Genomic DNA, 17,584 nt, shown 5'->3' on the forward strand with positions numbered 1-17,584 from the left:
TCTTGTTAGTGGATCTCTCCTGTGTCTCAAAGGCATGGAAGCCATTTTTACCTCGTGCCATGAACAGGAGCCCTCAGGCCAGAAGCAAATATTTTCTCTCCCAGCGCCTGGCACTCCACTCTCCTTTGGCTTCAAGAACTCCATGTTCTCTGGGCTTCTACAGGCCAGAGAGGCTCAAATCCCAAAGCTAATTGGACTCATCATGTTCATGACAGGGCCTGCCAATGAGTTGTTTTATTGTCTTGAGTCCTTGATTGCCAGGTTCTTAGCTTAATTTCTAACAAAGGAGAAGAACAGACAGTATCTATGAGGTTATAGGAGGTGAGAGAAGTAGCATACTCTTTTGACATTAGCTTTATTTTTGTCACCCCACCTTCACCTCTGCCAGCCCAGAAAACACCGAACAATATCCATCTCTCTAAAGGCTTTAGGAGTGGCCTTCAACAGTCATGTGAGTCTGTGAGTTCACTCCTCAGATGGGTGTGAACTGAGCAGGCCATGTGTGCCATGGGGCAGCAGTCTTGGCTGGGCACTGGGGGGAGACGTGTCCACAGGGCAGGAGCTACTGCCACTGGCAAAGTTTCCGCTAACCAGAAATGGCCCTCGGCTAAGACCCTTACTATGGAGACCCTACCCATTCTCAAGGCCCATCTCATACACTTGACCTTGACCGGTCAGCTGGAAGGGACCCCTGTGCTGCTCTGCACCACAATAAAGCATGTGACACCGACCACCATGTATCCTATTTGCCTGAGTGTCTTGGGTTCCCTCCTAGACAGTTTCTTGAAGGCCAAAGCTAAATCTCATGTAGCCTTGGACCCAAAACAGCACCTTGCCTAGTACTTGGTACACAGGACGTGTTCGATTTTTTAAAATAATGGCTTCTTTAAATTCCTGCAGTTTTCCTAGGCTTAATGGTTATAAAAGCAGATGTGTGGAAATCTCTAAACACTTGGAAATTAAACACTTAAAAATAATCCATCAGTCAGAGAGGAAGTCTCAAGGAAAATGAGAAAACATTTGAATTAAGTGAAAAGGAAAACCTACCAAAATTAATGGGACGTACCTAAAGCAGGGCTTGGAGGGAAACTTGTAGGATTAAATGCTTATGTTAGACAAAAAGAAAGGTGTCGAATCAATCATCTAAACGTATACCTTAAGGAACTAGAACAAGAAGACCAAAACCAATCCAGAGCAACAGAGGAAGGAAATAACAAAATAAGAGCAGATAGCAATGAAACTGAAAACAGAAGAACAATAGAGAAAATCAATGAAACCAAAGAAATGGTTCTTTGAAAAGGTCAATAAAATTGATAAACATCTAATAAGGAAAAAAAAAAGGCAAGAAGGCACAAGTTACCAATATCAGGAATGAAAGAGGGATATCATTCTAGGCGCTATGGACATTAATTAATGAGATAATTACTACAAACAACTCTACACACACAAATCTGACAATTGAGATGAAATGGACCAATTTCTCAAAAACCACAGACTCCCAATTCAGTCATGATGAAATAGATAAGCTGAATAGTCCTATAATGATTATAGCCACTGAATTCATAGTTAGAAACCTTTCAAAAAAAGAAATCTCCACGCCTACATGGTCTCCTTGGTAAATTCTAGCAACCGTTTCAAGAAACAATGAGACCACATAGAAAATTTCATTTTCGTTTATGAGGCCAGTATTACCCTGATGCCAAAACCACACCATGGCAGAAGAAAACTTCAGATCAGTAACCCTCATAAGCTTAGGGGCAAAATCCTCAACCAAATATTTGCAAATTGAATCCAGCAACACGCAAATAATAATGCACCATGACTAAATGCCCTCCAATGAGTGGTACTGATACTCTTCTAGATTCTCACCATGGTGATGGTTATACAAACCTACACGCCATTATAAGTCATAGGACTATACACACAGACATCAATTGCACTGTAAGTGACTTTCAAAAGGTTTTAAACATTTGTGTGTTTTGAGTGTGTGTTAGCTCTGTGATGATGGTAACTAGCATTTGTACTATATTTTTCAGTACAAAGTGCTTCCAAATACATTTCCCATAACTTTCTCCACAACAATCATATGAAGTATGTGTTACTGGTCTCCTTTTTTAGATGGGGAAACTGAGTCTTGGGTGAAAGTCCTCCCATGCACTAATGAGCAGAGCCAAGCCACAGGTCCAGGCCCTCAGTGGGATGTCCCCATCAGCAGAGACCCCGCAGACTCGCCCCTGGCCCAGGGCTTATACCCCACTCCCACCCCCCAGATGGTGATGACCATGAAATTCTGTCTCCCAGATGGAAAGTGAATCCAGGATCAACTCTGCTCAAGGCTGGTGGCTGCTGGGATCTCGGTGGAAAAGGTTTTCCGCAAGAGTGTGTGCGCACAGCTTCCGGCTACTGCCCTCAATCTCCGTGACACGGAGAATGCAGTTCACCCACAATAGGTGCTTCCGCCCCTTTTCAATGTCTGCTCTCCAGACATTTATTTTTTTTTTCATTTTGTGATTATCTCTTCTTGCGTAAGGGTATGGTGGTATTCTATCACGTTCCAAGTAAGCAGGGGGAGGTGGGTTTGGAGGAGCAAGAATAGAGAGTGCTTGAGTATTCTATTTTATTTTCTTCAATTCTCTGCAACTTTAAAACATGTACCTGAGAGACCCTCTACTCCCCACCCCTGCTCCCCCCCCCCAAAAGCATGTTTGCTAAGGAGGAGAGAGCAGAAAGTAGGGAAGAGACCCACAGGGGTCTTGATTAATTGAGGTGGTCAGAAGAAGTGGGTGGTATCGCAGGAACACGCTAACGAAAAGTGTGCTAATGAAAGACTGTTATATATTTGTATTTCTCTCTCCTTCTTCCAGTGCAATTAATATGTATCACATCTCTGGAAGGGTATGTGTCCAAGCAATTGCTTCTATGCCTTCTTCATCAGAGACATAGATCTTGATGGCCAAAGGTCATTTTTAGGGGACTTCATTTTGAAATGGAATAACAGCTCGAGATACTGTCGAAACTTTTGCCAAAACTCTAGAAGCCATCAGGAAATTTTGGACAAGTGAGGGGCAAGGGAGTTTCCCAGTGGTCACCAGGGCAGTGCTTACTCTGCTGGGATCACATCTTGTTGGAGAGACACTGTGCTTCCAGAGGCTTCATTCTGGCTTTCACATCCCAAAGCTGCATCACCCCCTACCATTCCAGCCTCTGTAAGAAGTCTGGCACGGGGGCTGTGGGCCTGAGTGAGCTTTGGAAGGCATAGAAAATATAAAACTGAGTCTGCGACGATGTTGGCAGAGAGCGGTGGGCTAAGGGAGAAGTTTGCAGGCCTCTGCAATCTGTGTTGGGTGAGTAGAGACCATGAGCCAGCCACGTTGCACATACGGGCACTAGCGGGTCACGGCAAAGGGCAAGAGATGACTTTACTTTTTCTGGGAGCATGAGGCATCAGGCCGACGTTTTAGGGAAGGCAACCGTGTGGCTCCTGTTCTTGAAGCCACAAACCGTAATGGTTGGAAGAGCTGCAACCCTAGGAGGATGTATTTCAGGGAAGAGTAAGAAAGAGCCCAGGTGCTCCTCAGGCAGCCCGAGGTTCTCCTGGGAGACCAGCATTCTTTCTTCCTTAAGAATCCAGAATGGGAGATTTAGAAATAATATTGTTAAAATATCCCCATAGCCAGAAGTGGGGCAGACAACCTGCCTTAGTGTTGCCCAAATAAAGCCAGTCCAAGGACCAAGAATCATCCTGAATACATTTCATGATGATGGAATGCTTTATTTTCATTTAAGAAACAATTTCTCACATGCCGTCTCATTTGTTTTTCCGATTCCGTGAGGCATGTTCTATGATCCCCACTCTACAGATGAGGAAGTTGAGGCTCAGAGAGATTAAGAAGCTTGCTCAAAAGCTCTCAACAATTCCGAGGCAGAGCAGGAACAAAATCTGGGTCTGGGCCCTGCCCTTCATCACCTCTCCTTTCTGGACTGAGGCTCTCACACTGAGAATCATCTCTAGGGATTGTGAAGTTGACCAAAGCAAGATGAGAATTTCCCTTTTATTTTAATTCTGAACTTCACAAGATATTAACAATTGCTCCTCTGCTGACTGGGGGTATTTGTTTAAATGCTTCCCTAATCCATGCCTTCCTTTTTTCCTTCCTCTCACGAAGACACTCTGAGGGTCTACTACACAGACAGGACGACGTTTGGCATCGTGGAGGTTACAAAGATAAGCGAGACTCCGATTCTTCCCTCGCAGGGGTTACAGGGTCGGATTTGATCACCAAGAGGCATGTTACCAGGAGGCTGTAATGAAGGCCGTGAATCCAGGAACTCGCTCCTCTGCTGTACTTACTGGAACCTGTCATTTCTTTGCCTGCTTCCTTCGGTTCCGTCCCCTGTCACCAGCAAGCGCCCTATGAGCTGGAACTCGTTTGTCCCATTCGCCACTGCTTCTCAGTGCCCGGAACAGCACCTGGCACATAGTTGGTGCTCTATAAATATTTGTGAACTGAATGAATAAAGAGAAATTGGTCTTGAATGGGGGCCTTCTGGAAAGTTTGAAGGAAAAAGTAGCATTTGCACTAGGCCTTGATGAAGAGGTAGTTTGACAGGTAGGTATGGGAGCTGTGCGTGGTCCAGACAGAACATAGGGAGCGTGGGGACAGGCAAGGACAGTGGGGCTGTGCGTGAGGGACGTGAGTTTGGTTAATGCACAGGGTACACGTGGGAGGGAAGTCCGGTTGGGCCTTAATCATGGAGGGCCCCGGATGGCAGTTGTTTGTTCAGTGGGCCACAGGAAACCTTTCAAGTGTCTGTAGTGGGGAGACCTGTGTGTTGGTGCGATGGCTCTGGTGATGACGCTGTACTTAGGTCAGTGTGGAGAATGACCCCATGTATGCTGTGGAGGGTGTTCAGGGCAGTAGCGAGAGCCCATGTGAGAGGTGACACGGGCTTGCACTGGGTAGAAGTTGTGGGACGGTAAAGAAGAGGGCACTTCACTACCAGAATGTCCAGGTCTCAGGAACCGAGTGAGTGTGGAGGTTGAAGAACAGTGAGACTTTCAGGATGATATTGAAGTTCCCAACTCAGAGGCCAGGAAGAGAACAGGGGTAGTCAGGGGAGTTAGCTGAGAAGAGGGGAGGAAGGGAAGGGTGATGTGTTTGGTTGGTGCATCTTAACTCGGAGTGCTCAGTGGGATGCCTGGTGAAAATGTCCAGCCAGCTGTCAGAATGTCAGAGATATGGGTGTGGCCTGACAAGCTCTGTAATCAGTGAGCCAAAAATAGTCAGCAGCGCTGGGCTTGCCTTTGATGGCTGCCTGAAGGATACAGGCTGCAGAGCACCAGGCTCGGAAGGGACCTTGGGGCTCACTCCTCTTCTGTACAGAAGGGGAATCAGAGGTCTGGAGAGGTTGGGTGACTGGCCCAAGGTCAAGCAGCCAATTTGTCCTCTCTGATTCTTATAGGAGGTCAACTAACTTTTAGGCGATTGGAATATTAAAATTGAAAAGCTCCCAGCTTACATCTCTCTATGTGCAAAACTGACCTGGGTACTATAGTAAAGGAATAAAGAGAATGATCTCTGTCGGTAAACGTAACTGCCACCCAGATGAGAGCAAGGTCCTAAAGGAATCAGAGGCAGGAGGGGTGGTGGTTTGGACTTTGTTTGTTTGTATTTATTTTGGTTTTGGTACGCTTTTGTCTCCTAGGGTCTCCCGCAGAGCACCCCACAAGGGCCACAGCGATAGACGATCAACTTCTTCTGAGTCCTGAATTCATGACCTCTCACTGAGAAAATGTTTCCAGACTCCTGGGAGACAGAGAGCAGGTCGAAAACCAAGGCTCGTACTGCACCCCGGACTCCTTTCTTTCTCACCTAAAGGACATTGGTCCAATTACAAACTCATGGACTTTTAAGAAAAGCAAACACAATCCCAAGCACATGGCAAAGGTCATCTGGCCCGTGGGGAGAGTGAATGATTAACTCCCGTGAAAGTGAGTTTTGAGGATTCTGTTTTACAGTGGTTCAAAAGTGCAACTAGAAAATTTTAGCCCGGGGCAAATTCTAACAGCGGCTCCCTCTCCCACCCATCATCCCATGTGCTCCACCCCTCCCCCCTTTCCCTAAGGACCTTGACCATGTCCACGTGAGGAGTGTCCTATGTCCAGAGCACAGGGTGTGGGCCCCTCCCTACCAGCTCCCTCTCCCTTGGTTCTTGCAGGCTCATTTGGTTGCAAAGCCAGCAGGAAATGCTGAGGCCTCCAGAACCCACGGCCTGGTCTGCTTTGTCTCTGCTGTCACCTGCCCTGTGAGAAATTCACTAGGACAAATGCACAACACATGGCTCTGCTCACTTCCAGCAGGGTGACCGTCGGGGAGCTCCTTTTTCTCTGAGTCTCCACATGCTCATCAGCAAAATGGGTTTATGATGCTTACCTTCCTCAAAGGGTTATTGAGGGGATTAAATGAGGTAAAGCATAAAGCACCCCAAAAATGTACCTGGCACACAGGAAGTATGGGCACATGGCGGCGAGTTTTCCTTTCTTGGAGCCTCCCTTCCATCCTTTCTCTCAACCCTCTTACCAGGACGCCTCAGGGCTTCTACGTCTCCCTCTCCTTTCCCCTCATACATTACCCAAGGGAAAGGAGTCCACAGAGCAAGACAGCTGTCTTCCCTTTCCTGGGGCCCCTCTAACCCTGCAGGGGAGGTGGCTGAGCGCCCTGCAGCCGCACAGGTGTGTGTGCAGGAGCTGCTGCCCGTGCTGAGGTGGACTTGACTCCCCTCATGCAACAAATAACCCCACTGAAGAGGGGCCCAAGGGAGCATGGTCAGCCCTGTGGATCAGGCCAACCTTTCTGGGTACCAGGTGAGCTGAAGGGTCACCCCAAGGGCGCAGGGCTCAGGTGGGGGCCGCTGTGGGTGCGTGCTACGCGCCCCTGAGCGCAGGCACGGGCGGAGGTCGCCTGGCAAGCGCCTGCGAGCAGCACAGGGACACTGGACTTCGCGGGGTGTGGCCTGGCAAGGCCCGCAGTATCCCCGCCTGCTCTCGGGAGAGGGGCCGAATTGCCCCGCTGGTCGGAGCCCTGCAGTCAGTTGCGTGGTCTGCTCAGAAAGGAGCCGCGGGTGCCCCCTGCTGCTTCACACTCACAGCGCACCGGAGACCCATCCCTTCCCATCTTCCCCTCCAGCCTGGCTTGCTGAGGGTGTGACCAGGCCTCGCCCTGCGCAGGGCGGGACGGTCACCTGTACCCCCCCCACTCTGTGGCTCCTCCCCACTCCTTCAATAGCCCTTGTCCTAGTCACCAAGGGCACAAGTCACTCATGGTGACCCCTGGACAGAGAGAGTCAGGGTGGACCTTTCTTGAGGTCCCTCACGTCTCACCAGGTGGGCAAAGAGCATCTTGGAAGGAGGCAGAAGAGGAGAAGAAAGAGCAAGATGAAAGGACGGCCCCGCTGAGAGGCTGTGATGATGGGGAGAAGCTTGGAACCCAGAGCTCAGCTCCCTTTGTCCCCCCCCCCCACACACACACCACCACTAACTGTCCCAAACCATGCCTTTCACCATACCAGGGCAGCCTGGCTTGCTCACCTGGTCTCAGACGTGAAACCACACCTTGGGGCACTCATTAGTGAACACACAGCGTCCTAATATCCTAACATCCCTCTGTGCCCTGAAGAGGGCAGTGCCATTTTACATGATACTCAAGAGCTCTGCCTTAGATCCTTAGGGGATTGTGTTCATTTACATTGACCTTCTCTCTCACGGGAGGGCGTCTCACTTGGTCTCTTGCGTTTGGTGTTCAAGAGTTAGGCCCTTGACAGGAGACGCACAGGTTACAAAGCCCAACAACACAGCCAAAAAATAAAGTTGGTTGAATGAGAGGAAACGAACGGTCTAGACTCAGAGATAACGAAAAGCAACAGAGACCTTCTGCCAAGACCACTACTGTTTGTTCCCATGCTTGGCAGGAAGGGAGGGGGAAGAAGGCCTGAACTCCTTTCTGACGTGCTTTGTTTAAATGAAAAGTGTGTGTGTGTGCGTGTGTGCGTGTGTGTGTGTGTGTGTGTGCGCGTGTGTGTTGCTCACACAATGCACAGAACGCCCATGTAGGATCCGGTCGAGCCGGCTGTCTCCTGCAGCAGCAGCAGCTAAATGAGTATCAGCGGGCGGCAGCCTGGGCGGCTGGGGTATGGAGCCGGCCCCTCTGCAGCATGAGTGAGCTTCCATCCTGCAGCAAGAAGAGCCAAGCCCTTCCTGGAAAAGACGCTGCTGAAGCCAGAGGTAATTTTTCTTTCTCTAATGCTAAAGATGTGATTCTTCAACCTTCACAATGTTCTTCTGTAGGGGAAAGAACCTGGCCTGAGAGTCAGAAGGCCTGGGTTCCAGTCCAGGCTTTGCCACGAAGCAGATGACTGTCATGGAGCAAAATCATTCGCCCTTCATCCAATTATCTATCCATTTAACAAATATTCATTGTGCGCTTGCTATGTACCAGGCATTGCTCTGGGTGCAGGAGATACTGCAGTGAATGAGACAACTCTCTTCCAGCAAGGAGCTTACATTCTAAGAGGGGAACAGGAGACTATGGCAAAAGTAAAGGAAGGGACAGATGATGGGATGCTCTCTGTGTTAGACTGCCAGGGAGGGGTGGGCTGTGTCAATATGCAGGGCAAGGGGTTTTTGAGCAAAGGAGCAAACAGGTACACAGGCCCTGGGGCAGGCATGAGCTCAGTGTGTTAGAAACAAAGCAAGGAAGCCAGCATCCTGTGGCTGGAATGAGGTGGAAGGAGTGGTAGTGGGTGAGGGCAGAGAGAAGGGCAGGAAGCAGATCCTGTGAGCTTCATGGGCCACGGTGAGGAGTTTCAGTTTTTTCCTATGAGGGATGGGAAGCCATTGGAAGGATTTAGAGCAGGGGGAAACCATGATTGGCTGTGCACGTTGAAAAGACCACTCTGGCTCTTGTATGGGGAACCCTGGTGGGATGGGGCAGAGTGGCAAGAGTGGGTACAAGGAAACAGGTTAGGAAGCCTGTGCAGTCTAGAAAGGAGAGGAGGAAGGCTTGGCCTGGGGCTGGGGGCAGTGGAGGGTCATACTTGGACTACTTTTAGGAAGTAGAGACAAAGGATTTGCTGGTGGATTGAAGGTGCTGGGTGATGGGAAGAGAGGGCTGGCGGAAGGATAACTCCTGGGTTTCCAGCTGAAGCAAGTGGTGGAATAATGACTCCATTTACCGAGGTGAGGGGCAAGTTTGAGAGGGGAAATCGGTTCAGTTTGGGACACAAAACATTGGAGCAAATCATTTTTCCTCCTCTCTTGGCCTCTGCCTTCTCACCTATAAAAGGAAGGGGCTGCCCGTTCGATCACTGGAATCTCTTTGTGGTGACGATGGTTATTTTTCCTAATTCTTTCACATTCCCATGTCTGTTAAACCCACCAATATATTCTGAATTCAGAGAAAAGTGACAGGACTCTTTTAATTCTCTTTTGATGACGGAAAAAGAGGGAGATTTTTTTTGGGGGGGGGAGAGAGGGGGAGAGAAGGAGAGAGGGGAGAGAGAGAGAGAGAGAGAGAGAGAGAGAGAGAGAGAGAGAGAGAGAGAGAGTCCCCATGTCCCACAAGGAGTCCTGCCCATGCTGATGTCCTGACAACCAGGAAATAGGAAACAGGGTGGGGGCATGGGGAGTGAGTCAGAGCAAAGGGCACAGATGAGACAGAATCACCAAAAATGTATGCCTGCAAAGTTCAAGTTAGATTTCATTTCCTACATTTCTTAGGTTTGCATTTTAGACTTTCAATTGCAGATTAGCTGAACATTTGAGATCTGAGCCCAGTCATTCAACCTGTCTGAACTTCAGTCTCCTCCCCGTTAAACGTGAGGGCCTCTACTATCTCTTCAAGCTAGAAAATTCTATGATTCTGTTGCTTTTCAGGAAAGAAAAAACCCAGATGCATGTAAAAATCCAAGAAACTTGAGACTGAAATGGATAGTTTTTGAAGGAGTTTTATAAACACTTTCATTTAACACATTATTTACTGGGCACTTACTTTGTGCCAGGGTTGTAAAGATACAATCTTGAAAATACAGATAAAGTCTCTTCCCCGTAGAACTTTCAATCTGGTGGGTGGGAGATAGGTAGGTAGGTAGATAGATATAGAGAGCTAGGTAAGTAAGTAGGCAGGTAGGTAGATAGAGAGATAGGCCAACCATCCAGATGGTGCTAAGTGATATGGAGAGAAAACAAGCAGAGAAAGGGGATAGGACATGTCAAGACTGGGGTGAACAGGGGGGTGGGGAAGGTCTCTGGAGACCTTGGGGAAGGTCTCCAGACAGAGGGAACAAAGTCACGAGTCGTGACTGGAGGTGGGTGTGAGAAAGAACAGAAGGAGGAGACAGGTTCAGAGGTGGGGTTTCATGTCATCTAGGGCTTTGGATTTTAGGATGAGTAGGATGAGAAGTGTTTGGAGGATTTTGACCAGAGGACTAACATGATCTAAAAAATTGAAAGAGGACCCAGATTCTGAGTGATCCACAGAGACAAGGGAATCCCTGGGAAACGAGACACCATATCAAGATGCTTGAAGCTCTACAGCAATCAGGCATATTTGTTCCAGCAAGTGCTTAACCAAAGCTGTTGACCATGGTGAGAAGCCTGAGCCATCCCCGCTGGAAGCTTCATCTGCTCATCCACTGAAGGGTTATTGATTACTGGGGAGACGATGGGATAACAGACACGGTCTCTACCCAGTCTACAAAGAAGCTGAGGACTTGCTAAGTTGGGCAATAAGCAAGGCTACAGGTTAGGAAGTGGCAGAGCTAGAATTCCAACCCAAGGTTGTCTGACTCTAGACAAGGTAACCAACATTGGCAATCCTGCCTGATATTCAGATGAGGTAAAGCACTTTGAGAAATGAAGAGACTTGCCCCAAAGCACAAAGTTGTAAGTGGCATAGCTGGGTCTCAAACGGATGCCAGTAGACTCTCTACCCATGTTGTCATAGGTTGGGCTCCCTGGAGAGCAGCTCTGTGATGGAGAGGGCAGCAGATGCCTAGTGGGGAGTGCTCTTGGGATCAACCCCAGTTAATAGAATGTGTCAGGGGAGGAAGCAGAACTAAGCTGAGGAAACAACTGAGCTGTGATGCAGGACCAACGAAGGCCTCAGACCATGTCACCAGGAAACTCTGGAGTTGGAGTAGTCTTTCCGAGTTGTCCCAAGTTGGGGTGAGGGGGCTGGGCCTTTACACATCCACACTGATCAGTCCTTGGGTCTGGGCTGCCCTTGGAAATGGGGAGTGACCTTGGGTGATGCAGTTTTCTTCAGCCAAGGCCATCCCAAAGTGGGATGACAGCTAAGGGTTGCCCTTCTAGCAACTGAGGACACGAGTCCTCATTCCTCTTCCCATCCAAAGGGATCTGGGCAGAGGTTGTCTCTCACCACAGTCTGTGACGTCCCTGTCCCTTTTTCAAGTTACAGAAACATCATTGAATCCTAGTTTACATTTGATTTTTAAAAAATTCTCTTTATGCTGTCTTTCCCACCATATTTTCCATTTCAAAATGAGTTTGTTTCCCTCTCATTTTAGACCCCTGCCCTACCACCACCCATGCATTTCACTAATCTGTTTCTCACCAGTCTTCTGGAGATGTTGGGCAATGGAGAGAGTGGTACTCAGGTTTTTTTTTTTTTAAGAGCCCTCTTTGTACAATTAGGGGGAAAAATAGAAATGCTCCATTTTATATATTAAAGCTACCAATGACCAGTAGAATATCAGCTTGCGAAACTCCCTGTAAGAATTACATGAGTCTGTCTGAGCAAAGTCAGGGGGTAACATTAAGTTGGAACTGCTCAAGAAATATCAGGTGGAGGTGTTCTGTAGGAATTATCTGGAATACACAAGGAAGGTCTGGCTGGAGCTAGGCACTTGGACACCCTGGGATCACAAATAGTATTTGGAGCCACAGGAGTGGGTACAATTGTCTAGGCTGAGTGTGTAGAGTATGAAGAAATATGTACATGTAAATATATACCTTTGAGTATACCTTTGAGGACCGAGCCTTTGAGGGAGTGGGTGAGAACACTTAGGTTGGGGGCAGAGAAGGAGTTGGAAAGGATACCATAGAGCAGAAGGAGAAGCAAGAGAGTGTTGTCACAGGAATCTAGAGAAGAGTGGTGAAAGGAGGAGAAGTCAACTGTGCTGAATGCTTCAGAGAGGTTGTGTTAAATAGGAACTGAAAAGTCACATTCAACTTGGCCTGTGGGGTGGGGCGGAAGCCACATTTGAGTTTACGTTTGAACGAAGTTTCTAGCTGGCTAGGGTCGGGCAACATACCTGGTAGTATAGCAGATTAAGCACTCTGTATGACTCCCCCAACCAAAAGAGCTAAAATGCTGGGTTAAATACAGAGGATGCCAAAAAAATGTATACACATTTTAAGAAAGGAAAACTATTACAATTGTAATACCCAATATATACTGATAAGAAAAGAAAGATGAATACAAGTCACGTTTGACTTCTGCAATTACAAGAGGTGCTCAAAGGGGTTACCATTAGTGTCCAGACACTTCTGATTATGGTGAACTACTGCTTGAGCAACGCTGACCTAAGTGTCCATTCATATACATTTTTTTGGCACCCTTGGTATATATTTTTTAAACTTTTATAAATATCTCCCTGAGTTAGAATGAAAATAATAAATTCATGGGCTCCCAAAATGAAGTAGAATTAGGAACCCTGGCAGGTGACTGAACAGCGAAGCTTGCTTTGTACCCTAGGGGTCTGCTGACTCTTACAGACCTGGACCTTTCATTGGCAGCTGTACTAGTCCAGAGGACAGATGAGAACATCTACAGCCTACCCACAGTGAGAAGTCTAGTAGTGTTCCCGGTATAAATTTGGAGCTCAGAAGGCTATGCCCTCAGAATTAAGGTGAGTAAGAAACAAATCTTCCATGAAGGGGGAAACCAGAGTGCTTTGACCTTGGCACTGCGTGGAGGGAACCCACTCCTCCAAATCTGCAATCACAAGCTAGCCTCAAATGTTTTCTGTCTGAATTCACCCATCTGTCAGCCTGAAATTTTTCTAACATTTAAATTTAATTTAGTGCTCGCTTCGGCAGCACATACACTAAATTTAATTTAAATGGTCTCGGGTTATTTCAATGAGATTTTAAGGGAAAATGAACAGTTCACATTAAAACTTACAAAACTTACAAGGAAACAGGCTCTATGACTGACAGCAAAAACAAAGAAAGAGACAACAGAAACAACCAGTCAAAGACTTCAGATATTAGAATTTCAGATAAGGAATGTAAAACAATTTTGTTTATTATGTGTAAACAAATAAAAGAGAAGCTTAAAAACATGAGCAGGAACGAGACTTTAAAGAATGAACAGGCAGATTGAGGAATTACCAAATAGGCCTCCTAAAAATAAGAATTATAACACTAGAAACTGAAAACTCAATAGATGGATTGAACTTCAATTAGAGGCAGCTGAAGAGAGACTTAGTCAGCTGGAAGATAGAGCCAAAGAAATTACTGAGAATGCAGTTTTGAATGATAAAAAAGATGCAAATTACAAAAGAGAAGTTAAAACATATAGAGAGTAGAATGATAGAGGCTGCTATACATCTAAATTGGATTTCTTTCTAGAATGGAATATACAGATAATGGGAAGAGGCAACATTCCATGCCAAATGCTGATAATTTCCCAGAAATACTTGAAATAATTCCTCAAATTCAGGAAGCCAAGCAAATTAAAAAAAAAGAGAGAGAGAGAGATAGGGGATGATGAGGAGGGGAGAGAGAGAAAGAGAGAGACAGATTGAGATAGAGAGAGAGAGAGAGAGAGAGAGAAGAGAAAAAACAGTGAGAGAAGAGTGAGAAGAAGGAGGAGGATTATTAGAAATGAAAAGCAGTCAGAGAAAAAGCAGATCCATACAAAGAAATAACAAATAGTCCAGTGACTGACAATAGATAGCAACAACTGAAGCCAGAAGACAGTGGGAAAATATCCTCAATGCGATGAGAAAAATGTTGTGAACTTAAAATTAAATACTCAGGGAAACTATCTTTCAAGAATGATGGCGAATCAGGACAATTTTCGACAAATAAAGAGCTAACTCTTATGCTGTGGATGCCTGGTCATGGCATTGTACACCAGAGGCTGGACATTAATGAATGCCAACTATAATTTTATGTGTATGATGTAATGGCTCGGTGTGAGGTCGGGGTGGTGGTGGATGGGGGGAGGGGGGTTCACAGTGTGAGGGATGTAAAAAAAAATAAAATAAAACTAAAATAAAAAATTAAAAATTAAAAAAATTAAAAAAAAGTTTACTTAATTAAAATTAAAAAAAAAAAAAGAGCTAACTCTTGCATATTCTCACTACAGGGAAACGCTGGAGCTCATAGTCCAGGAAGAAGGAAAATGATCCCTGACAGGAAGTTTGAAACTCAAGTAAGAGTGGCGAGTAAGGATAGTGGCAAATCTGTAAATAAAATAAGAATTTTGTACAATAATAACCAGAACATCCATTTTATATATGTATATGGTGGGGCAGGGGTGAGGGGATGGCAAACAGACTAAAACCAAAATCTTGGGTCACACAGTAGCAGATAACGTGGAAGGGGTGCTAGGAGTCTAGGGACCTTGTTAGAGAGAACATTTAAAGGTATTGGTTAACTTTTGACTTTAGTCTATATAGTTTAGTCTATATATGTAAATAGCCTTGGTAATCATTAAAAGGACAGAGATAGGATATGAATCTTCCAAACTAGTAGAGGGGAAAAGGAATGAAAAAAGGAGGGGGGGTGTTAAATTATTTTAAAAGGCAAGAAGGTGGGACAAGAGGCAGAGGAAGATTTATAAAATGGGTCAAACAGAAAATAAATAACAAGAGAGTATCAATAAATCCAGATGCATTAATCTCCAGAATAGATGTAAATGGACTAAACATTAGAATCAAAAGACCTCAACTGTCAGATTGGAATTTTTAGAAAATCAGTGATTTACAAGAGACACAGTTATCAACAACATAAAGATACAAATAGATTGAAAGCTAAAGGAGAGAAAAAGATATACTAGACAACTGGTAACCAAAATAAAGGGGTGTCACAATATTACTATCAGACGAAATCAACGTTTAGGTAAAATGTCTACAGGTCACCTTATAATGACAAAAACTTCAATTAAATGGGAAAACATAAAATTTCTATACCTGTATGTCCCTAATAATATAGTCTAAAAGTATATTAAGCAAGAGTTTGATGGAACTATAAGGAGAAATTTTAAAATCCATCATCAACATGGGAGATTTTAAAACAATTCTCACAGTAAATGTTGTGAAATGTAGCCAAAACGAAATCTGTAGAAAATTCGAGCAGTGCATGAATGGCTGCCATTTATTGAACTTTGTGTCTAAATCTGTATACTTTTTTTGCATGCACAGAGAACAGTAAAGAAGTGGGCTACAAATGCTGGCCTCAGCGAGTATCACAGGATGGGGGCTTTTCAGACCACTTTCTCTGACAACAATGCAATTCAGTTAGAAATCAATAACAAAAACATAACTAGGAAACCCAATATACTTGAAAATAATAATTTTTAAAAACTTCTAAGGACCTCATGGGTCAAAGAGGAAATGATGGTAGAAATTTGAAAATGAATAGAATTGAAAGAAGATGAAAATACAATATACCAAAACCTATGGGATTCCACAAAAATGGTATTAAACAGGAAATTTATATACTTAGAAAAGAAGAAAAGCTGAGGATTTCTGAGCTAAGCATTTAAGAATATATGTATATCAGAATAAACCTAAAGAAAACAGAGAGAAAGAAAGATAGCAGAAATTAATGAAATAGAAAACAAATATGTAATAAATAAGATCAACAAAACTAACAAGTGGTTCTTTGATGTGTCCAACACATTTATCAAGAAAGATGAGCACAGATGCATCAGAATTTAAATAGATAATAATAAAATATTATGAACAGTTTTATGCCAGTAAATTCGAAAACTTAGATGAAATGGATAAATTCCTAGTAAAATACAAATTAACAACACCTGCTAAGAAGAAATAGAAAATCGGAATGTCCTTTATCCCTAAAAGAAAATGATTATAGTTTAAAGTCTTCTGACAAAGAAAACGGAGTCCCAATTGGCTTTTTAGATGAGTGTTACAAAACTTTTAAGCACACAGATTATTCTCATATTATTGGAATAGAATATATATATATATATATATATATATATATATATATATATATATATATATATACATGTATATATATAAACCAACAGAGGCACTTCCTAACTAGTGAAAGGCACCACTATAAAATTTCAGAGAACATAGGAACCTACCTCCATGAACCTGAAGAAAAGGGAAGGATTTCTTAAATAAGACACAAAATGCGCTCCATTATAATGGAGAAAGCCACTGAAAATTCACCTACATTAAAATGGAGAATTTAGATTGGCACTATCATTTCAGAAAATATGTTGATGTTACCTCATAAATGTAAACACACACATATTTGAACCTGAAATTTCACTGTTATGCATATACCCTTAAAAAACTTGAGTGCGTCAGAATACACGTATAAGAATGTGCATCAAAATAGTTCAAATCACTAAAACTAGAAACAACCCATATGTCAGTCAGAGGAACATGAAGTGGAATAATCTTGCAGTGGAATATTATTCAGCGGTGAAAAGGCACATACCACTGGCCTCATGCGCCCACATGGGAGCATATCAAAAGCATGTTGTAGACCTAAGAAGCAAAGCAAAGAAGACTTCATACGGTATGATTCAATTTACACAAAGCTCAAAAACAGGCAAAACTAAAAAGATACTGGGATGAGGCAAGTCCAATTTTGTTGATTCTAAAATACACCTCTGCACATCTTAATCTCTAAAAGTGGCATGCATCTTACAATCACTGGTGTTCTGTAATTACATTTCAAAGCCACACTTTTTCTTTCTTAGCCATGAAATAATGAGGCATTGCACAATCGTTGGGGACTTAGGTTCAATGAAATACGATAGGTAGATGGTTAAAAAAAAAAATCTATGAAGAAAAGCAGAATGGCCTACATAAAATGTGGAATCATGATTACCTATGTCAGGGAGCGAGGGGCTAGGGAACGGAAGGGGCACCCAGGAGAATTCTAAAGTACTGGCAATCTGTTACTTTTTTCCATCCAGACAGTGAGTGTGTTGGTGTTTAATTATTACTCTTCAAACCATTTAGACTCTCTCGTATATGATTATTTTTCACACACACATACACACAAGTGTAAAGAGCTGAGGCAGGTATAATAACTCAGGGAGCTGGAGAGTAAAGGGAGGAGGGGGGCAGGCAGACACTGCAGGACAACACGGAAATAAAGGAAAAGACATCCCCAAAAAGCTTGGAGGCAGCAGTCCATCATATGTGGAGAAAACAGGAGAGATATTTCCTCTATTTTAGCAAGAGGAACAAAGGAAAAGGCGGGTTTATGGAATTTGTGGTGCAATTCTGTGCATGTTTTCCTTGTGATGGTTTCTAATATCTTTATGAAGAATTCATACGTGGGGTG

At 44.4% G+C, this 17,584-nt stretch overlaps 1 protein-coding gene across 1 annotated transcript in view; it reads right to left on the bottom strand.

The window, feature by feature from the left end:
- Nucleotides 1-2,513: 2,513 nt before the first annotated feature.
- MAB21L3 (mab-21 like 3) overlaps nt 2,514-17,584 on the bottom strand; it is a 37,632-nt gene continuing 22,561 nt past the window's right edge. Inside the window, exon 7 of the transcript XR_013991753.1 lies at nt 2,514-5,873. The gene's annotated coding sequence lies outside the window, so the exon portion shown is untranslated. The remainder of the gene's footprint in view (nt 5,874-17,584) is intronic.

Source organism: Rhinolophus hipposideros, assembly GCF_964194185.1.
Source record: "Rhinolophus hipposideros genome assembly, chromosome: 19".
In the NCBI taxonomy this organism is placed as follows: Eukaryota; Metazoa; Chordata; class Mammalia; order Chiroptera; family Rhinolophidae; genus Rhinolophus; species Rhinolophus hipposideros.